This window comes from Cannabis sativa, chromosome 9 (assembly GCF_029168945.1).
Source record: "Cannabis sativa cultivar Pink pepper isolate KNU-18-1 chromosome 9, ASM2916894v1, whole genome shotgun sequence".
NCBI classification, from domain to species: Eukaryota; Viridiplantae; Streptophyta; class Magnoliopsida; order Rosales; family Cannabaceae; genus Cannabis; species Cannabis sativa.
In genome coordinates this window covers 40739708-40759796 of record NC_083609.1, presented here as the reverse complement: position 1 = coordinate 40759796, position 20089 = coordinate 40739708, and the positions used below count along the sequence as shown (strand labels likewise).

General features: G+C 37.5%; 1 non-coding gene across 1 annotated transcript; it reads left to right on the top strand.

The window, feature by feature from the left end:
- Window positions 1–16860: 16860 nt before the first annotated feature.
- On the top strand, window positions 16861–16967 carry LOC115703382 (small nucleolar RNA R71). Its single transcript, XR_009684716.1, has one exon. It is a non-coding gene; the product is annotated as a small nucleolar RNA R71 (small nucleolar RNA).
- The last annotated feature ends 3122 nt before the right edge of the window (window positions 16968–20089 follow it).

Sequence of the window (20089 nt, the reverse complement as noted above, 5' to 3'; positions counted from 1 at the left end):
GGCTTTGACATTCAAAGGTCCGCAGACATCGGAATGCACTAACCCTAGAGGGATTTTGGCACGCTCTCCCTTTGCAGAGAAAGAACGTTTACTCATTTTTCCTTCTAGGCAGGACTCGCATACTGGCAGTTCACCTAAGACGACATTTTTCAATGGACCGTCTTTGGTGAGCCTATTGAGTCTATCAAAGCCTATATGACCTAAACGTAAATGTCGTAGATAAGTTTGATCATCATTATCAATCTCTTTTCTTTTTAGGTTTCTAGGTCTAGCTACACTGAAAAGTTCACTATTTAGTGAGATTTGAGTACTCGGTCTTAAAACATAAAGCCCTTGTTCCATTATAGCAACACATATTTGAAATCCATTACGAGAAATTGAACAATTTGTACTCGAAAAATTCAATATATAAGATTGTGTTTGCAAACATGAGACACTAATCAAGTTTCTACTAAAGTTTGGAATAAACAAAACATTTTCTAAAATTAAAAATCTTTGTTGAAACTTGATGGGGGCTTTTCCTCTAGCTTTGACCGATACTAATTCGCCATTGCCAACTTTAAGCTGTAACTCTCCTGGAAGCAAATTTTCCAAAGTTTCAAGCAACTGCAGTGAAGAACATACATGGTTAGTAGACCAAGAATCAACAATCCAGATGGATTTGTCATTCTCTAAAACACATGATTCAAAGACAAAAGCATTACCTTCGTTTGAATTGTTTAGAAGCCTGGGACATCGTTCTTCATGATGACACTTTCCATTACAATTCGAACATAGAAGATTATGTCTGATAATTGTACTTGAAGAAGCAATTTTGCTAGATCCTTCATACCTAGTCCTTTTCCTTCGATTATTGATTGCAAACCCAGGGGGACCCATTGCAATCAAGTTCCGTTCATGGGCTCGTAATTCTGCTTCGAGCTTGTCCATGTCAGAGGAGTTAGAATTGTTGATCATGTAAGAGATAACAAATTCATTATACTCCGGAGGAAGACTATTAAGGATAAGTTGGACCCATTGTTCTCTTGATAAATTAATTCCTAGTAGATTTGCCTTTTGGAACTTTAGATTCATCATCAACAGGCGCGAGTTAATGCAACTACCAGGATGCATTTTCACACTATAGAGTTCTTTTGCTAAGATAGTAACTAAGAGAGGATCGGGGTGAGGGTTATTCATAATGACACTACAACACATCAATAAAACAGAAGTAAGGTTTTGGCTCATAAATTCATACACAATTTAGAAAATAACAAGTACTAACATAGTTTATTTTCCAAGGTATTTCAACAAACTGATACAGTGTCCCGTTTAGGCGAGAGTCAAAGCATCATCCATTGAATAGAGTTGCCAGCTCATCTAAAATGATAACCATTCTAGCAACCTTTTATTCGATCAAGATTGGAATTCAGCGTTGCCCGTTTAGGCGAGAGTCAAGGCAATTCTATCATATGAGCTTCCACCATTGTTTCATAACTTGCAAGTCAAGTATGGTCGCCACCATTATGGTGATCTATACCATACAAAACACTTACAAACTACTTATCATGCGAGGTTAAACGGTGCGAAATTGCTAATGAACGTTCCTCCATTAGGGAGGATTACTCCCTAAAACAAACGCGGTGTAAAACCCACAATGGAGATCGAATGTCTTTTGATTAAAAGCTCATTATTTAAAAAAAATATTATATGTATTTTGTATAATCATTTTAATTCGATATTATAATAATGAAAAATTACAAACTAAAGTTGGTTTAAATAAAAAAACAACTTTAATTAATTTTCAATAATTATTTAAATTTGAAAAATAAATTCAAATAAATATCAAACAAGTTCCATAATATAATAATGAAAAATTACAAATCAAAGTTGGTTTAAATAAAAAATCAACTTTAATTAATTTTCAATTATTAATTAATTTCGAAAAATAAATTCGAATAATAAATGGAACAAATTTGAAAATATCTTGTTTAAGTTGTTTTTAGAAGAATCTAAAAAATCAACTTAAATATCTTTCCAATCAGATTTAATTAAATTTAAAATTAAGTTATAACCACTTAATTTGAAGATATTCCATTTTAAGTTAATATTCGAAAAGATATTAACTTAAAAAATATCTAAAGAATCTTGATAACCAATACCTAAAATTCCTCAACTTAATTTTGAAATTTTAAATTCAAAAGATATTCAAATTTAAGTTGGTTAGTTGCAGATAACTAAATATCAGCTTAAATAGGAATATTTAATGAAAAATTTAAATTAAGCTTCAAAAAGAATCTAGATGGTTATAATTCTATATTTAATTAAATACAAGAAAATACATATAGTTTAGCTTAGAATATAAAATTCTTTAAACTATGATTTTCTAAATTAATTTCAAAATAAATGAAATTAATTATGTTGCTAATCAATTTTTAATTAGGTTAAACTAGTGTAATTGACCTAGTACAGTCATTCAAATCAGGCAAATGGGCCTTCACAATTGGGGTGGTTCCTGTGAGGGGGGGTTGGGTTCAGTATGTCGTACCCACTTCTATGGCTCCCAACTCTCACACAAGGCCCAAAAGAGAGGAATTTAACCTTAATAAGAACAACTGTTATTAATTGAATAGGCCCAAAAACTAAATGGGCCTAAATAAATTCCATCAAGAACTATGATAATTTATTTTAGCAACAACAACCTATATGCATTTATAATAAAATTAAACACATAGGCTCACACAGGCACACTTTGGATGAGTCCTATCATGTTGCTAGGTCATACACAGATGAAAGAAGATTGTAAATATACCTGTTACAAATTATTATGTTGACCAAGGGAGCCATCAGATCATTAGATCTGGCAAAAAGTAACCATGGCTATTTGCAATCAAGTAATAATAGGTTTTGAAAACTTACACATAAGTTAAAACACATACTCCTGCAACAAGGTTAGTTGGATAGTTGGATGTAGGATTTATTTAATTTTAAATTAAATAATTAATTTCGAAAATAATTAATCAAATAAAATAAATTTTCGAAAATTTAAAAAAAATTTGAAAAATTAAAAAAATTTCGAAATTTAATTAAATATTTAAATTTAAAATTAAACCTACAATTTTTGAAAAATTAGGTTTCAACCAACCTAAATATCATTTCAAAAATTTTGCTAACTACTTTTAAATTTTAAATGTTATTTTATAAATAAAAATTAAATAAAAAAATTAGAAAAGATAAATGAATATCTTTTTCAAATTTTAAATTTAATTTAAATAAATAAAATAACAAAATTTAAAAAATTAGCAAAATATCTTATGTCATTTAAAAATTACATGATTATAGTTATCTTATTTTAAATTTAAAATAGGATAAGATATAACCAAATTTTAAAATAAGATAGATTTTTAAGCAAGAAGATAGATACTAATTCTATTCAAATTCAAATTACACTAATATCTTGAATTAAATTTAAAAAATATTAAATTAATTCAAAATGATAATTAGGAATAGTAATAGTATAAATATAGAACTACACAAAAAATCGGAAGTTAATTGTGAGCTGTACGGACAGTTTTCGCGATCGCAGGAAAATTTCAGCACAGCCCCGATTTTTTCAAATCTTCAAAAATTCATAACTAATTCAAATAAAATCGAAATTGAGTTCTGTAAAAAAGTAACCAGCTTAATTTTTTTCATACTATCCAATAAAAATAATTTCAGAAACAGGTTCGCAATTATTTTTCACGAAAATTTACAAACATCAATCAATAATCAAATAACACTCAATACAACATGATACCATCCAAAAACATACAAACAATCGTTTTAAAGTCCAATTTCTTGCAAGTAAATCAATTACCATGGCTTTGAGGCCAGTTGTTGGAATTATTTTACCAGGATCTTAGATCTACTCACAAGTATGTTTATTAACATCCTAAATAAGAACTTTCTAAAACGATAAATTAAACACATATAAAGTTTAAGAAACCTTACATTGGGTGCAGTGGAATTAAATGACTCCTTCCGTTCAGATCTCTAACCCTTGAATCCTTTATGTAGCAGAGTATTATCAAGATCTGAACCTGGATCTCTTTCTCTAAATCCTTGATGCTGAATCTCCTTTGCTGATGATCTTTCTTCACGATCTTCCTCACTATGATTGAGGTATTGCTTGATGTGTGTGGGCACTACTCTAATAACTAAGGTAGGTCGAAATTATCAAGGAAGAAGAGAGAGAGAGGGTGGCGGCCAAGGTAGAGAGAGAGGCTCACGTTTTTCTGATGTGAAGTGTAATTTTCCTGAAGCCTTCACTATCTATTTATAACATTCCACTAGGGTTAGATTTGAATTATATGGCATTAAAATAATGAAAATATCAACTTAAAAATCCTACAAAGGTGGCCGGCCATGGCTTAGTGGACTGGGCCTTGCTTTTTGCAATTTTGCAATTTTAACACCTTTTGTATCTGATTTTCTCAAAAATGCCAATTTCCTAATTCAATCATTTAAATGCCAATTCTAACTATTTAATAACTATAAATAATTATTAAATAATATTTTCATTTATCATATTTATTAATTGAACCATACAAAGTATCATAATTAACAAATATGCCCCTATTAACTCTTTCTTTACAATTTCGCCCTTACTAAGTGAAAATTTCACAAATAGACATAGTGTAACTTGTGAATTATAATTGATTAATCAAAACCAATTACATGAGTCTTACAAAAAATATTATCTCAACTAGTGGGTGGACCATGGGTCTATATAACCGAGCTTCCAATAAGTAAATCAAGAATTTAGCACTAAAATTCACTAACTTATTAATTCTTCGTTGAATCCACGCATAGAACTTAGAATTGCACTCTCAGTATATAGAATGCTCTATATGTTCCACCATATACACACATCATTAGTTATCCATTGTTATAATCCTAATTTGATCAATGATCCTCTATATGAATGATCTACACAATAAAGGGATTAGATTACCGTAACACCCTACTATGTATTTTATCCTTAAAACACTTGACCCCGTATAAATGATATTTCAGCTTATGTGAAATGAGATCTCCACCATTTATTTTCATTTGGTCAAGCTCGAAGGAGATCATCCTTTGCTTACTATTCACCAGATAGAAGCTATAGATTCCATGTTTATGCTAGCGCTCCCACTCAATTGCACTACTGTGTTCCCAAAAAGTACGTATCACCCTAACCTAAAAGTAGGCTTAACTAACAATTCAAGGAACACGAATAGCCTTTCAAGATTGAGCCTAATCATAACAGGATTAAGATCATTTGATCTAGGATCAACTTGGCGATATTGACTTGAATAGATTCTACGGTAAGTTTAATTAAATCTAAGTGAAAGTTCAATATCGGTCCCTTCCGATGCATACTCCATGCATCCAACCTGAGCTTTACTTTAACCAATGTTCTGGAAAGAACATAGTATTTCTCCAAATACAAGTAAACTCTTGTTGTAGATTATCATATCAGTAAAACCCTGTGTCTGATAAATCTAGGAAACTTTATTCACATAGTCATGTTTACTTTCCAATGTGATGACAGCACAATAAACATGATCAAGTATGTGAAAAGGGTTTAACATGAATTTATAAATCAAATAAACAAGCAATTGATAAAGTGAACCAAAACATACACAAATGAATGAAAAATACTTCTGTTTCTTTATTGATGTTGAATAAAATAGATTACACTGAAATGGAGTTTTGTTTAGGGCATAAAACCTAACAAGGATCGCGTTGTAGGCTGTCGGACAGTCCACCACTACGAAAGTGCAGTATTTAAATGTGCTATGGGAAGTGTCCGGGCATAAGGTGACTGGGAGCCTTACTTTTCCCATTGGGATAAGTGTCATCCCATTGAACCCTGTGAGCTGGGACCCACTAGGCGAGAGGTCCCGGTCCGTCAAGCCTATCGCGGTGAACGCTTCCTTGAAGAGTAGGTTCACGGAACTTCCATTGTCAATTAAGACTCTGGCCACCACTTTATTTGCGATGGGGGTCTCTATGACCAATGGGTCATGATGAGGGAAGCGCACTGTCTTGGCGTCTTCTTCCGTGAACGTGATGGGCTGGTCCATCAACCGGGGCCTTTGAGTTGGGAGTTGAGTAACTTCCCAAACCTCATTGTGTTTCGCGGCCCCTGCGTATCACTTAAGCTCCTTGCGAGTAGTTCCTCCCATATGGGGACCTCCGGAGAACATGGCTACGCTTCCATTAGGCCTAGGCGGCAGACCGGGGATGTGCGGGGCGTCGCCCGTGGGAGCAGCTGGAGGTAATGCCCTTGCTGTACCCCGCGGTGTTCCCTGAGGCATACCCACAGTCGCCTGGCCCGGATTAAGGTGGGGCAACCTATTTTTGATCCACTCCTAGAGGTGGCCTAACCGGATTAGATTTTCAATCTCGTCCTTGAGATTCTTACATTCATTGGTGCTATGACCGATGTCGTTGTGGTACTCGCATCTTTTGCTCGGATCTCTCCGGGAACTATCTTTGTACAATGGTTGTGGCCTCCGGTAGTGTGTATTTTTCCTAGTAGCAAAGTACACACACTCTTGGGAGTCCGACAGCTCCGTGTATTGAGTATACTGGGGGGTGTACCCCCTTTTCTGGCACTTCTCCCCCGTCCGGGTGCTACCCTTGGAGGAACTTTTACTCCTCGAGCCCTGGGAAGAGCCGGAGCAGAGTGCGAAGGAGTTTGTCCATTCATTCCGGACGGGTTGCTGAAATGGGATGATGCTGGTGCCAAGGCCTGGCCCTGGCTATATCCGGGGGTAGCAGAGAATTGTATGCCACTTGCTTGTGGAGTTGCGGTCGGGGTAGTACCCGAGGGCAATACTTCGGGCATGTACCCTGCTATCCCGGTGGGATAGTATCCTCCGTAAGCCACGATTTGGGCTTTTTCGAGGTTGATATATTTTTAGACTCTCTTCTGGAAGTCCTGAAGGCTAGCAGCTCCTTCTTGCTGCAGTTCATTCCAGAAAGGAGTCCCAGTGCGGATGCCTGCTTGGAGAAGTGCAAGCTGTTGTCCGTCGTCAACTTTCTTGGTTTTCGAGGCTTCCTCTCAGAACCTCTTTATATAATTCTTCAAGGTCTCGGTGGGCTGTGGCTTGATATTAGTCAAGGCACTAACCTCCAGGTTGACCTTTCTTGTGGCGACAAACTGTCTCCGAAAGTTGGTCTGTAGCTTGTTCCAACAGCCCACGGATCCCGGTTCCAGTTTTTTGAACCATTCCTCCGCGGACCCACTTAGAGTAAGTGGGAAGCACAGACATTTGGCGTCATTGCTGACCCTCATGACCGTCATGACACGGTTGAACCGTGACAAGTGGTCGCTAGGATCGGAGTTCCCAGTATAAGCTGCCATTTCAGGCATCTTGAAGTTCTTAGGGAGCTCCGCCTCTAAGATGTGCTTAGCACATGGCTCCCGATCCTCGCTGTCTGAGTCGGAGTCGTCTCCTTTCTGTCTCCGGGAGACTCGGGCAATGTCTTTTCGAAGTATGGCGAGTTCTGCCATGATTCCTTCATTTAACGTACCCGTGGAGACTGCGGGTCCGTATCTTTTTTGGTCAAGGTGATCTCGGAGATCACCTTGGTTCCCATTGATTTGATTTCTCAGATCAACGGGAGGACACCTCTGTCCTCTTCTCCCTCTACCCCCGGGTTCTTGGTGCACGGAAACGCTTTTTTGGTCCTCTCGATCCTGAGGGCCAAAGCTCCCTTTTTGGGGCTTGCCCCTCTGCGGACCTTTCCCTTTAGGGAAATCTGAGCGGACCTTTCGCGGATCCTGGGCCTTTTTCTTTTGCCCTGGGGTAGAGGTAGGGTTTTTTGTTTGGTTCCCTTCAGCAGGGTACCTTATAGGGATAGGCTCCCTAGATTTCTGTTGTTGGGAACTAGGCGAAGACGTCGCTGGCTCCTTGCCAAGTCCAGCGGTCATTGCCTTGGGGTGCACGTGAATGCCAGCCGCCTCCATGGCTTTTTGCATGGCCAGCATCACTTCTTGCATTTTCTAGTTTTGCGCTTTCTGAGCTTCGATCTCGGCTTCGTGATCGATAGCTTTTTGTCTGAGAAGCACCAGTTCCGAGTAACTACCTTCGTCGTAGGCATATTCATCGAGGTTTCCCTCGTAGTCATCATCTGGGATTCCTTCCTCTTCCTCGGACCCCTCAGCTGCTCTTGATGCTACATCTTCCTCATTCGGGTCTTGAGCATCTTCAAGAGGGCGAGGCTGACGAGTACTTCTAGTCTCCACCATGTTTGTGAAGTCAAGTGTTCGTTTACAGTGGCTTTCTTCAGCTCTCAATGAAAGCACCAAAATGTTGACCAAGGTTTTCGGCAACTAATAAAATATTATAAAGTTACCGAGCTGTAAGAAATTGAGAGAAGGATTTTTACGTGGTTGGGGCGTTAATGAGCCTTAGTCCACGAGTCTCTATTATTTATGGATATCTTTAATACAGAGAATATATTTGGGAGTGTTTCACCCTTATAAATACAGAGAATGTTCTTGGTGAGTATTTACTCTACTTGCTCATATGCAGCCCAAGATTCTCGATCCCATTTAATGAGCTTTGAGGGGGTATTTATAGTGTTTTTGGTGGGGTGATCCCTAGAATTATCCTTACAAGTGTATCTGTAAGTATCCATAAAGTTGGGTATTCCCAATGAATATACCATGGGTAATGCATGGTCAAATCCCTAGGCGCTGTAGGGTTTTTATGTGGAATGTCCTTATTACCTTTTGATTGACGTGACTCTGCACAGTGTAGCCGTCGCTAGACTTAAATGATCATTACTATGCCGCTGCTGGTTGGAGGTTGTGCCGTCAGACTTTATTGCGTGTAGCAGTCCCAACACGCTTCCTCCCATGCGGCATTTAATGCGACTTGATTGCTCAGGAGAAGCCTGATACCTCGCGGAGATGCCTTAGCGCTATTCGGGCTTCCGGGAGCATATGAAGTTCCATGTGCCTTCTCCGGGGGCTACGTCCTGGACGCTACCTTATGGCATAGAGACTTAGCAAATATTGTGAATTGCTTGATCCACGTATCCTTATCTGGTTGGTCCACGTATATTGGGCAAAATCACGGGCAACACTTATTAATCAAGATCATAAATAACATTTTATGTTGCATGGTTCCCATGATTTATTTCATGATTATATATATATAATGTATGAATTCTATTTATGTCCAGAACATATGAATTTGTTAATGATTATAGTGTTGTCCGCACACTGGAATATAATCTGAATTATATGTTCGAAAGTTTATTCCCTGATTTGTTAGTTCACTGGATTTAGACTGACATGATAATATGCGATAGGTATTCTTACACCTTGGATAAGTGTTATGTCCTTTCCAGGGCATAGGAAAAGTTTACCAGTATCGGATGTACGGGGTATACATCAGAATGGACCGATATTGAACTTTGATTAGATATATTAAAATTTACTGTAATATGTATTCAATTCAATATCACTCGTTGATCCTAGATCCAATGATCTTAATCCTGATATTGTTAGGTTAGATCTCAAGAGTATTATACATGTTCTTTCATTTGTTAGTTAAGCCTACTTTTCGGTTAGGGTGATACGTACATTTTGGGAACATGATAGTATAATTGAGTGGCAGCGCTAACATAAATATGGAATCTATAACTTCTATAGGAATTTAGAAGTGAAACGATGATATCGTTCGAGCTTGGCTAAGCAGAGATAAATGGTGGAGATCTCATTTCACTTCGCTGAAATATCATTTATACAGAGCTAAGTGTTTTAAAAATAAAATACATTGAAGGTGTAACGGTAACTTAGTGCCTATTCAATGTAGATCATCTATTAGAGGGTCATTGATCAAATCAGGGTTATAACAATGGATAACTAATAGCGTACTTATATTGTGGACCATATAGAGCGTTCTATATGACTGAGAGTGCAATTCCAAGTTCTAAGTGTGGATTCAATAAGGAATTAATAAGTTAGGGAATTTACTTGGTAAATTCGGTTTGACTTATTGAAAGCTCGGAAATATAGGCCCATGGTCCCCATACTAATTGTGACCATACTGCTTGTAAGACTCAGTTAATTAATTTTAATTAATCAATTATAATTCTAAAGTTAGACTATGTCTACTTTATGAATTTTCACTAAGCAAGGGAGAAATTGTAAAGAAAAGAGATTCTACGTTTATTTATTAATTAAGAGACTTTATATGTCTAATTAATAAATATATTACATGGCAATATTATTTAATAATTAATTTTTAATTATTAAATAATTAGAATTGGCGTTTAAATGGTTAAATTGGAAATTTTGCATTTTTGAGCAAATGGGATTGAAAAATAACAAAATGGGAAAGTTGCAAAGTGAGGCCCAATTTCCTTAAATGTCTGACCACTATGCACAAGCTTTTACCATTTATTTTTCCATTATTTTAATGCCATACAATTCTAACCTAAAGCTAGATGGTATTCTATAAATAAAAAGTGATGGCTTCGGGAAACTATGCACAAGCATCTCATTCCTTTCAGAGAAAACTTTCTAGCCACCACTTCCCTTCTCTTTTCCTCTTCAATTTCGAACCCTAGTGATAGAGTAGTGCCCACACACATCAAGTGGTATCTCAATCATAGTGTGTAAGACTGTGAAGAATCCAAACAACAAGAAGGAGAATCAGCATCAAGGAAGGAGAGAAAAAGATCTAGGTTCAGATCTTAATTATGTTCTGCTATAGAAAGGAATCAAGGGCTAGAGATCTGAACGGAAGGTGTCATTATATTATGCTGCACACAATGTAAGGTTGACTAAACTTTATATGTGTTTATTTCATTGTTTTAGAATTCATATTAGGATGTTAATGAAACATACTTGGAAGTAAATCTAGATCCTGGTAAAATATTTCCAACACATGAATGGCGGCTGTGGAAACAGGCACTCTAACCCCCCTAACTTTGACCTTGTCATCCTCTCTTTCTAGCCATTTGGCCAAGAATTCTAAAGCTAAGGTTTGGTTGTTGCGCTCAGTGACATCCACAAACTTAGTCCTAGGCCTATTTAGGATCTGCTCTCTCATGGGCGCAAATACAGCAGGGATGTTTGTATTTTGGCTCGGGTTATCAATATCTATCACCCTATTTTCAATGAAGGGTCTATCTTTCAATTGCAAAAATCGCTCTTTGGCCTCCATATTCACAAATCTTGCTCTATCAACATTGGAGCGACCCCTAGGCGGGTTGGATGATGAAGCTCCCCCCCTCTCACTTACTCAAATTTATGAAAATTTTGGCAGCACTTTCCCTTAAAAATTCACTTTCCCGGGTAACAACCCAATCACAAATAAATCAATTCCTAATCACAAACAACTTTATCCAACAATGTAATGAGCAAAATCCCAAAAATTCACACTAAAATTTCAAGATTCTCCAACAATCCAAAATTATCCACTAATAATTGCATAGAGTCTAAAAATTGTTACCTCAATGAAAATCCACCTTTATTCTACCTCCATTGAAGGAAACCTTGGAGTTCTTGATGAAGAAGATGATGAATAGTGATTTTTTTTGAAATTTGGATGAGGTTTAGGGATTTTGGGTGTCATTTTGAAAGCAAAAGAGTGTTTGATGAGAGGAAAAGTGGTTTAGAAGGTTTTCGAATGAAAGATTGTGGTTAGATTTGAAGAAAAACGGTTTAGGATGAGATTAGATGAAGAGAGGTGGTTATGGGGAGGCGTTTTCGGTGGTGGTGGGTTAGGGTTGAGAAAATAGGTGTTTTTTAAATTGTGTAGTTTGTGGCCCCTTTTAAACCCATCAGGCTTAGCTCGTCGCGGCTAGAGTATATCTCGCCGCGGCGAGATGAGTGGTTAAAAATAGCTCTCTGCCCATTTTCTATATCCGCGGCGACACTACTTCTCGCCGCGAAAAGATGAGTGTGAAAAATAGGGCTCTTTGCCCAGCCACTATCGCCACGGAGAGCCCCCTTCTGGCCGCAGCGAGATGCCTTCGAAAAATAGTCTCTCTGTAGTTCACTTATGGCCGCGGCCACATGCTTTCTAGCCGCGGCTACTGGGCCGAACCCCAATTTTTTTTTCCTGAAATGTACAAAACATTAAAGAAAAAAAAAATTCAGTTTACCAGTTCACTAAACATAAACTAAAAAAAACCGAGGAATCATAATAATAACTAAAACATAAGAAAGTTCAACTAAAGCATTAAGAAAAATTTGGGTTGTCTCCCAATAGCGCTGACTTTATCGTCGCACAACTAGACGTTGACCGAGTTCTTCATAGTGGCGCCAGAATCATGGCGGACTTGGCTTGGTCAAATTGACCTCCCAATTAGAGCTTTAACCGCTGCCCGTTAACTTTGAAAGTCTCGAGGCTTTCACCTTTCAGTTCCACCGCTCCATAAGAAAACACTTTGACCACTGTAAATGGCCCTGACCACCTTGACTTTAGCTTACCAGGAAACAATTTCAACCATGAATTGAAAAGTAAAACTTGCTGCCCATGTTGAAACTCCTTCCTAACAAAGCTTCGATCATGCCACTTTTTGGTTCTCTCCTTGTAGATCTTGGCGTTCTCGTAAGCCTCATTTCGGAACTCCTCCAGTTCATCCAATTGCAGTAATCTTTTCTCTCTTGCAACCTTCAAATCCATGTTAAGAGACTTCATAGCCCAATAGGCCTTGTGTTCTAATTCCACTGGCAGATGACAAGCCTTTCCAAACACCAACCAATATGGTGTTCTATACACCCACAGTGCATCATCTAACTTTCTTGACCAGTCTTTCCTTGATCTCTGCAATGTTTTCTCCAGAATCATCTTTATCTCCCGGTTAGAAATTTCAGCTTGGCCATTACTTTCTGGATGATACGGTAGAGCAATTATGTGGCGGACACCATATCTCAAAAGGAGTGCTTCAAACTGTTTGTTGCAGAAGTGACTCCCTTCATCGCTTATGATTGCTCGGGGAGTACCAAACTGAGTGAATATGTTCTTTTGAAGGAAGCGAAGAACTGTTTTACCGTCGTTGGCTGGTGTTGCTGCAGCTTCAACCCATTTTGATACATAGTCCACAGCCAATAAGATGTACGGATTGCTAAAAGATGAAGGGAAAGGACACATGAATTCTATCCCCCACACATCAAACAATTCCACTTCCAAGATTCCTGTTAAAGGCATTTCGTTTCTCCTTGAGATATTACTTGTACGCTGACAACGATCACATGCCTTCACAAAAGTACTAGCATCTTTAAAAAGTGTTGGCCAAAAGAATCTGCTCTGCAACACCTTAGATGCAGTTCTTGTCCCACTCAAATGTCCCCCACATGGTAAAGCAGGGAAGTGATTAAGAATAGAGTACATCTCCTCTTCAAGCACACATCTTCTAATTATCTGATCAGCACAGTGCTTGTAGAGGATTGGCTCTTCCCAATAGTAATGTTTCACCTCAGAAAAGAACTTCTTTAATTGTTGACGAGAAAGCTCAGGAGGAGTTATTTTGGCAGCTAAGAAGTTGACATAATCATCATACCACGGTACCATCAGGTTTTCCCTCACACTAAAGAGTTGTTCATCAAGAAACTGCTCATTTATTTGTACCTCTTTTGTTTTCCGGCTCTCTTCCAACTCTAGTCTTGACAGATGATCTGCTACAAGATTTTCAGTGCCCTTCTTGTCCTTTATCTCTATGTCAAACTCCTGGAGTATAAGTACCCACCGAATCAATCTTGGCTTTGCATCCTTCTTGGTCATAAGGTATTTAATTGCTGAATGATCTGTGTAGACTACAGCCTTATTCCCAATTAGATAGGGTCAGAACTAATCACAAGCAAACACAATTTCCAACATCTCTTTCTCCGTCGTGGCATAATTTAGTTGAGCATCATTTAGGGTTCTACTAACATAGTATATTGTGTGAAACACCCTATCAACCCTTTGACCCAAGACCGCTCTGATTGCATAGTCACTCACATCACACATCAATTCGAAGGGCAACTCCCAATTTGGTGAAGTAACTATTGGTGCTGAGATCAATTTCTCTTTAAGAACTTGGAATGCCTTTAAACACTCATCTCCAAACTCAAAAGGAACGCCATTCACAAGTAAACTGGACAATGGTTTAGAGATATTTGAGAAGTCCTTAATAAATCTTCGGTAGAAACCAGCATGACCCAAGAAACTCCTTACTCCTTTTACAGAAACTGGAGGCGGCAAATTCTCTATTGTTGACACTTTAGCCTTGTCCACCTCAATTCCTGCTTTTGAAATCTTGTGTCCCAGAACTATCCCTTCTTTTACCATAAAGTGACACTTCTCCCAGTTCAGAACCAAGTTTGACTTTTCGCATCTGATTAGCACCTTCTCCAAATTCTCTAAGCAATCATCAAATGGCGAACCAAAGACCGAGAAATCATCCATAAAGATCTCAATGCAAGTTTCAATTAAGTCCGAAAAGATAGCCATCATGCACCTTTGAAATGTAGCAGGAGCGTTGCATAATCCGAATGGCATTCTTCTTAAAGCAAAAGTACCATAAGGACATGTGAAAGTAGTCTTTTCCTGATCTTCAGGTGCTATGGCTATTTGGTGATATCCACAGTAGCCATCAAGAAAACAGTAATATTATTGCCCCGCCAATCTGTCTAGCATCTGATCAATGAAGGGCAAGGGAAAATGATCTTTCTGGGTTGCTTTGTTGAGTTTTCTATAATCAATACAAATCCTCCAACCAGTAACTGTTCTTGTGGGAATAAACTCATTCATTTCATTCTTGATTACTGTCTTCCCCCCTTTCTTTGGAACTACTTGCACGAACTAACCCATTTACTATCTGAGATGGGGTAGGCCACTCCAGCATCTAACTACTTCACTACTTCCTTTATGACAACTTCCTTCATAGGTGGATTGAGTCTATGTTGTGCATCAATTGTTGGTTTAGCATTTTCTACCATTAGAATTTGGTGCATCACAGTTGAGGGACTGATTCCCTTGACATCACCCAGTGTCCATGCAATAGCCTTGCTGTGCGCCCGAAGTACTCGAAGCAATCTATCAGTTTCCACATCAGAAAGTGAGGCTGACACTACAACTGGTAGCTTCTTATCTTCTCCAAAGAACTCATATCGTAGATGACTAGGAAGCACCTTCAACTCAAGCTCTGGAGGTTCTACTCCCAACTCTTCATAATACTTTCTGTTTAATGGCCCATAGGAATCAAGCCACTTAACATAACCCATTACTTCTTTTCCCTCTTGCTCCGCCAAATCATCTTCAATTAAACTCAGTTCTAAAGGATCATCTATCAACTTTTTCTCACTCATAATTGTATCAACCAGGTCAAGAAAGTAACAGTTATCACTTGCCTTTGGGTAAGTCATCGCCTTTAACACATTAAAAACCAGTTCTTCTCCTTAGACTCGCAGCTTTAATTCACCTTTCTGCACACCAATTAAAGCTTGGCCAATTGCCAAGAATGGTCTCCCAAGAATGATTGGGACATTGTTATCTTCTTCCATATCCAGAACAATAAAATCAGCTGGAAAGATGAACTTGTAAACCTTGACTAACACATCCTCAATAACTCCCCTAGGATGAGCTAGTGACCGATCCGCCAATTGTAGGGTTACCATGGTTGGCTTCGCTTCTCCCAACTGCAATCTTTTAAAAACAGACAGAGGCATCAAGTTAATGCTGGCTCCCAAATCACATAGAGCATTTATTCCTTCAATTCTCCCAATGGTACAAGGAATAGTGAAACTCCCTGGATCTCTGAGTTTGGGAGGGAGTTTCTTTTGCAGAATGGCGCTACACTCCTCAGTTAATGCCACTGTTTCATAGTCCTCCATTTTTCTCTTTTTGGACAAAATCTCCTTCATGAACTTCACATAACTGGGCATCTTTCTAAAGCTTCAGCAAAAGGAATGTTGATGTGTAGTCTTTTAAAGACATCTAGAAATTTTGTGAACTTCTTGTCTAGATTTTTCTTTCGGAGTCTCTAAGGATAAGGTATCTTTACATGATGATCAATACTGACTAGTGGAGACTGTTGTTGTGGTGCAGGGTTATCAGTAGTCTTCTTATCTGTTGATGTTGGAGGTGGTGCTGGTTGATCTTTAATCTCTTCATCCACTTGTTGTACCATCTCAGGCCCATCATATTTCTTACCGCTCCTTAGGGTAATTGCCTTGCAGTTTTCTTTAGGATTAACTTCAGTTGTACTAGGTAAATTTCCCTGAGGAGGGGTTGCTACCTGAGTTGCTAGTTGCCCCATTCGAGTCTGCAAATCTTTAATGGAAGATCTAGTTTCAGTCATAAATTGTAACAATAAATCTATCTGCAAACCAGAATTTCCACTAGAACTTTGTTGCTGAGTATACAGTTGGTTCTGTGTCTGGTTCTGATTTCTCTGTTGATAGAACCCACTGTTCCTTCGGTTACCTCCTTGATTGAACCCATAGTTGCTGTTGTTCTGAGAATAATTTCCAATGGATTTTGCTTCATCCATTAGCAAATCATTCACATCTTCCTGGCACTAAGAAAAGTGATGAGAACCTCAACATAGCTCACAGACCACTTGAGCTTGTTGGCTTGCACAGCAATCAGCTTTGTTAGGGCCTCTACCTGGGCTGTAAGCTTTGTAATGGCATCCACCTCTAGCACACCAGCTACCTTCTTAGTTTGACTTCTTTCAGTTGGCCATTGGTGATTGTTTAGGGCCATCTCCTCCAACAGATCATAAGCCTCATTCGCACTCTTCCTCATAAATGCTCCACCAGCTGCAGCATCTATAAGAGTTCTAGCGTTACCAACCAGCCCGTTGTAGAAGTTATGAACCGGCATCCACTTCTCAATACCATGATGAGGGCACTTTCTGATGAGATCCTTAAACCTCTCCCAAGACTCATGGAGAGATTCATTATCCTGCTGACAGAAGTTGTTGATTTCTCCTCGCAACTTGGCAGACTTTGCTGGAGGAAAGAACTTTGACAGAAATTTTGTTGCCAAGTCATTCCATGTGGCTATGGAGTTTGGTGGCAAGGAGTTCAACCAACTCTTGGCTCGTTCTCTAAGTGAGAATGGAAACAGTCTCAGACGGATGGCATCATCACTAACTCCATTGACTTTGAAAGTCTAACATAGTTCCATGAAGTTTGATAAATGTAGATTAGGATCTTTAGAAGGGAGTCCACCAAACTGGACTGAAGACTGCACCATTTGAATTATGGTAGGCTTGATTTCAAAGTTGTTAGCATCCACTGTCGGTGGCCTAATGCATGACTGAACCCCTGTAAGAGTTGGGAGGATGTAATCTCTCAAGCTACGACCATTAGCTTGATCTTCAAAGGTACCTTCGTTATTACCGTTGTTTCCTCCATTATGTGCAACATTGGCGTTGTCAGCCATGATCTCTGGTGTTTCAGCAGGTGCTGAAACTCTTTCTTGCCTTTTGTTCCACCTGTTTCTCCTACAAGTCTTCTCGATTTCAAGATCAACGGACAATACAACTACTTGCCCTTGGCGGCGCATGCACTCAAAATACCTAAAATAAATAAAAGCAATATTTCAAGAGACAGATTAGAAATTCAGCAAGAGAAGTAAACCAAAGTAGAAGTTAGTATAATTCTGTGTAATATTAATCTTTATACAATTCCCCGGCAACGACACCAAAAACTTGTTGCGAAAATTTAATAAATACTACGCAAGTGTACGCAATCAAGTAGTATACTCATGCAAGTGAGGTCGAACCACAGGGAATTGGATTAATTACTACTAAACTATACTTATAATTCTATTTGGCAAATCAAAAGTATTTATGATTGAAAAAAAATGAAAGTAATTTAGAAAACTTAAATAACACAATTGAAAGTTGAGCAAGATGAGATAATAGGGAGGAGAATCCTGTTGTTTGTTTACCCAATTGTTAATGCCTAATTGCTATCCTTTTCTTGAAGTGAATGACAGAGTATAAATTAACCTAACTCTTTTAAGATCTTTTAGGTTCTAAATCACATGTTCTCTAATTAATCTCTTAATTAAACTAACATGAAATCAGCATTAAGCAATAATCTACTCGTCACAAAAGTCATGTGAATACTCTCGTTTCACGTAGAACATTGATTATCTAATTTTAGCATTCTCAATCCTCACTTTTCAGATTTTGAATTGAGATCATAAAACATGCAGAAGGTGATCAAGCTTTCACATGGATATAAACACAAATTAAGATAATTTCACAATCAAGAATGGAGGAATGGCAATTAAACATTAACTAGGCAAAAACATTATACAACAATCATCTGTTGGGTTTTGAGCCCTAAATAAAACCCATTTCAATATAATCAGATTTATTTATTAATAAAAATCAGAAATAACATTTTATGTTGCATGGTTCACATGATTTATTTTCATGATTATATATATATAATGTATGAATTCTATTTAAGTCCAGAACATATGAATTTGTTAATGATTATAGTGTCGTCAGCACAGTGGAATATAATCTTAATTATATGTTCGAAAGTTTATTCCTATTGGAAATATTTTACCAGGATCTAGATTTACTACCATGTATGTTTCATTAACACCCTAATATGAATTCTAAACAATGAAATAAACACATATAAAGTTTAGTAAACCTTACATTGGGTGCAGCGGAATATTATGACTCCTTCCATTCAGATCTCTAGCCCTTGATTCCTTTCTGCAGCGGAGCATTATCAAGATCTGAATCTGGATCTCTTTCTCTCCTTCCTTTGATGCTGATTCTCCTTCTTGTTGTTTGGATTCTCCTACAGTCTTACACACTATGATTGATGTGTGTGGACACTACTCATTCACTTAAGGATTTTGAAATTTGAAGAGAAGAAAAGAGAGAGGAAAGTGGCGCATGGCTTTTTCTGAAAGGAACAATATGCAAAGTCATGAGTTTCCTGAAGCCAACACTTTCTATTTATAGAATGCCATCTAGGTTTAGGTTAGAATTGTATGGCATTAAAATAATGGAAAAATAAATGGTAAAAGCTTTGCATAGTGGCCGGCCATATAAGGAAATTGGGCCTCACTTTGCAACTTTCCCATTTTGTTAATTTTCATCCCATTTTCTCAAAAATGCCAATTTTCCAATTTAACCATTTAAATGCCAATTCTAATTATTTAATAACTTAAAAAAATAATTATTAAATAATATTGTCAATTAATATATTAATTAATTAGACATACCAAGTCTCTTAATTAATAAATAAACCTAGAATCTCTTTTCTTTACAATTTCGTCCTTGCTTAGAGAAAATTCATAAAGTAGACATAGTCTAACTTTAGAATTATAATTGATTAATCAAAATCAATTAACTGAGTCTTACAAGCAGTATGGTCTCAACTAGTATGGGGACCATGGGCCTATATAAACCGAGCTTCCAATAAGTCGAACCGAATTTACCAAGTAAATTCCCTAACTTATTAATTCCTTATTGAATCCACACTTAGAACTTGGAATTGCAATCTCAGTCATATAGAACGCTCTATATATTCAACGATATAGATACGCTATTAGTTATCCATTGTTATAATCCTAATTTGATCAATGACCCTCTAATAGATGATCTACATTGAATGGGAACTAACTTACCGTTACACCTTCAATATATTTTATCCTTAAAACACTTAGCTCCGTATAAATGATATTTCAGCGAAGTGAAATGAGATCTCCACCATCTATCTGTGCTTAGCAAAGCTCGAAGGATATCATCGTTTCACTTCTAAATTCCTATAGAAGTTATGGATTCCATATTTATGTTAGCGCTCCCACTCAATTATACTATCATGTTCCCAAAATGTACGTATAACCCTGACCCAAAAGTAGGCTTAATTAACAAATCAAAGAACATGTATAATACTCTTGAGATCGAACCTAATCATATCAAGATTAAGATCATTTGATCTAGGATCAACAGGTGATATTGAATTGAATAGATATTACGGTAAATTTTAATATATCTAATCAAAGTTCAATATCGGTCCCTTCTGATGTATACTCCATACATCCGATATGGTAAACCTTGCCAATGCCCTGGAGAAGACATA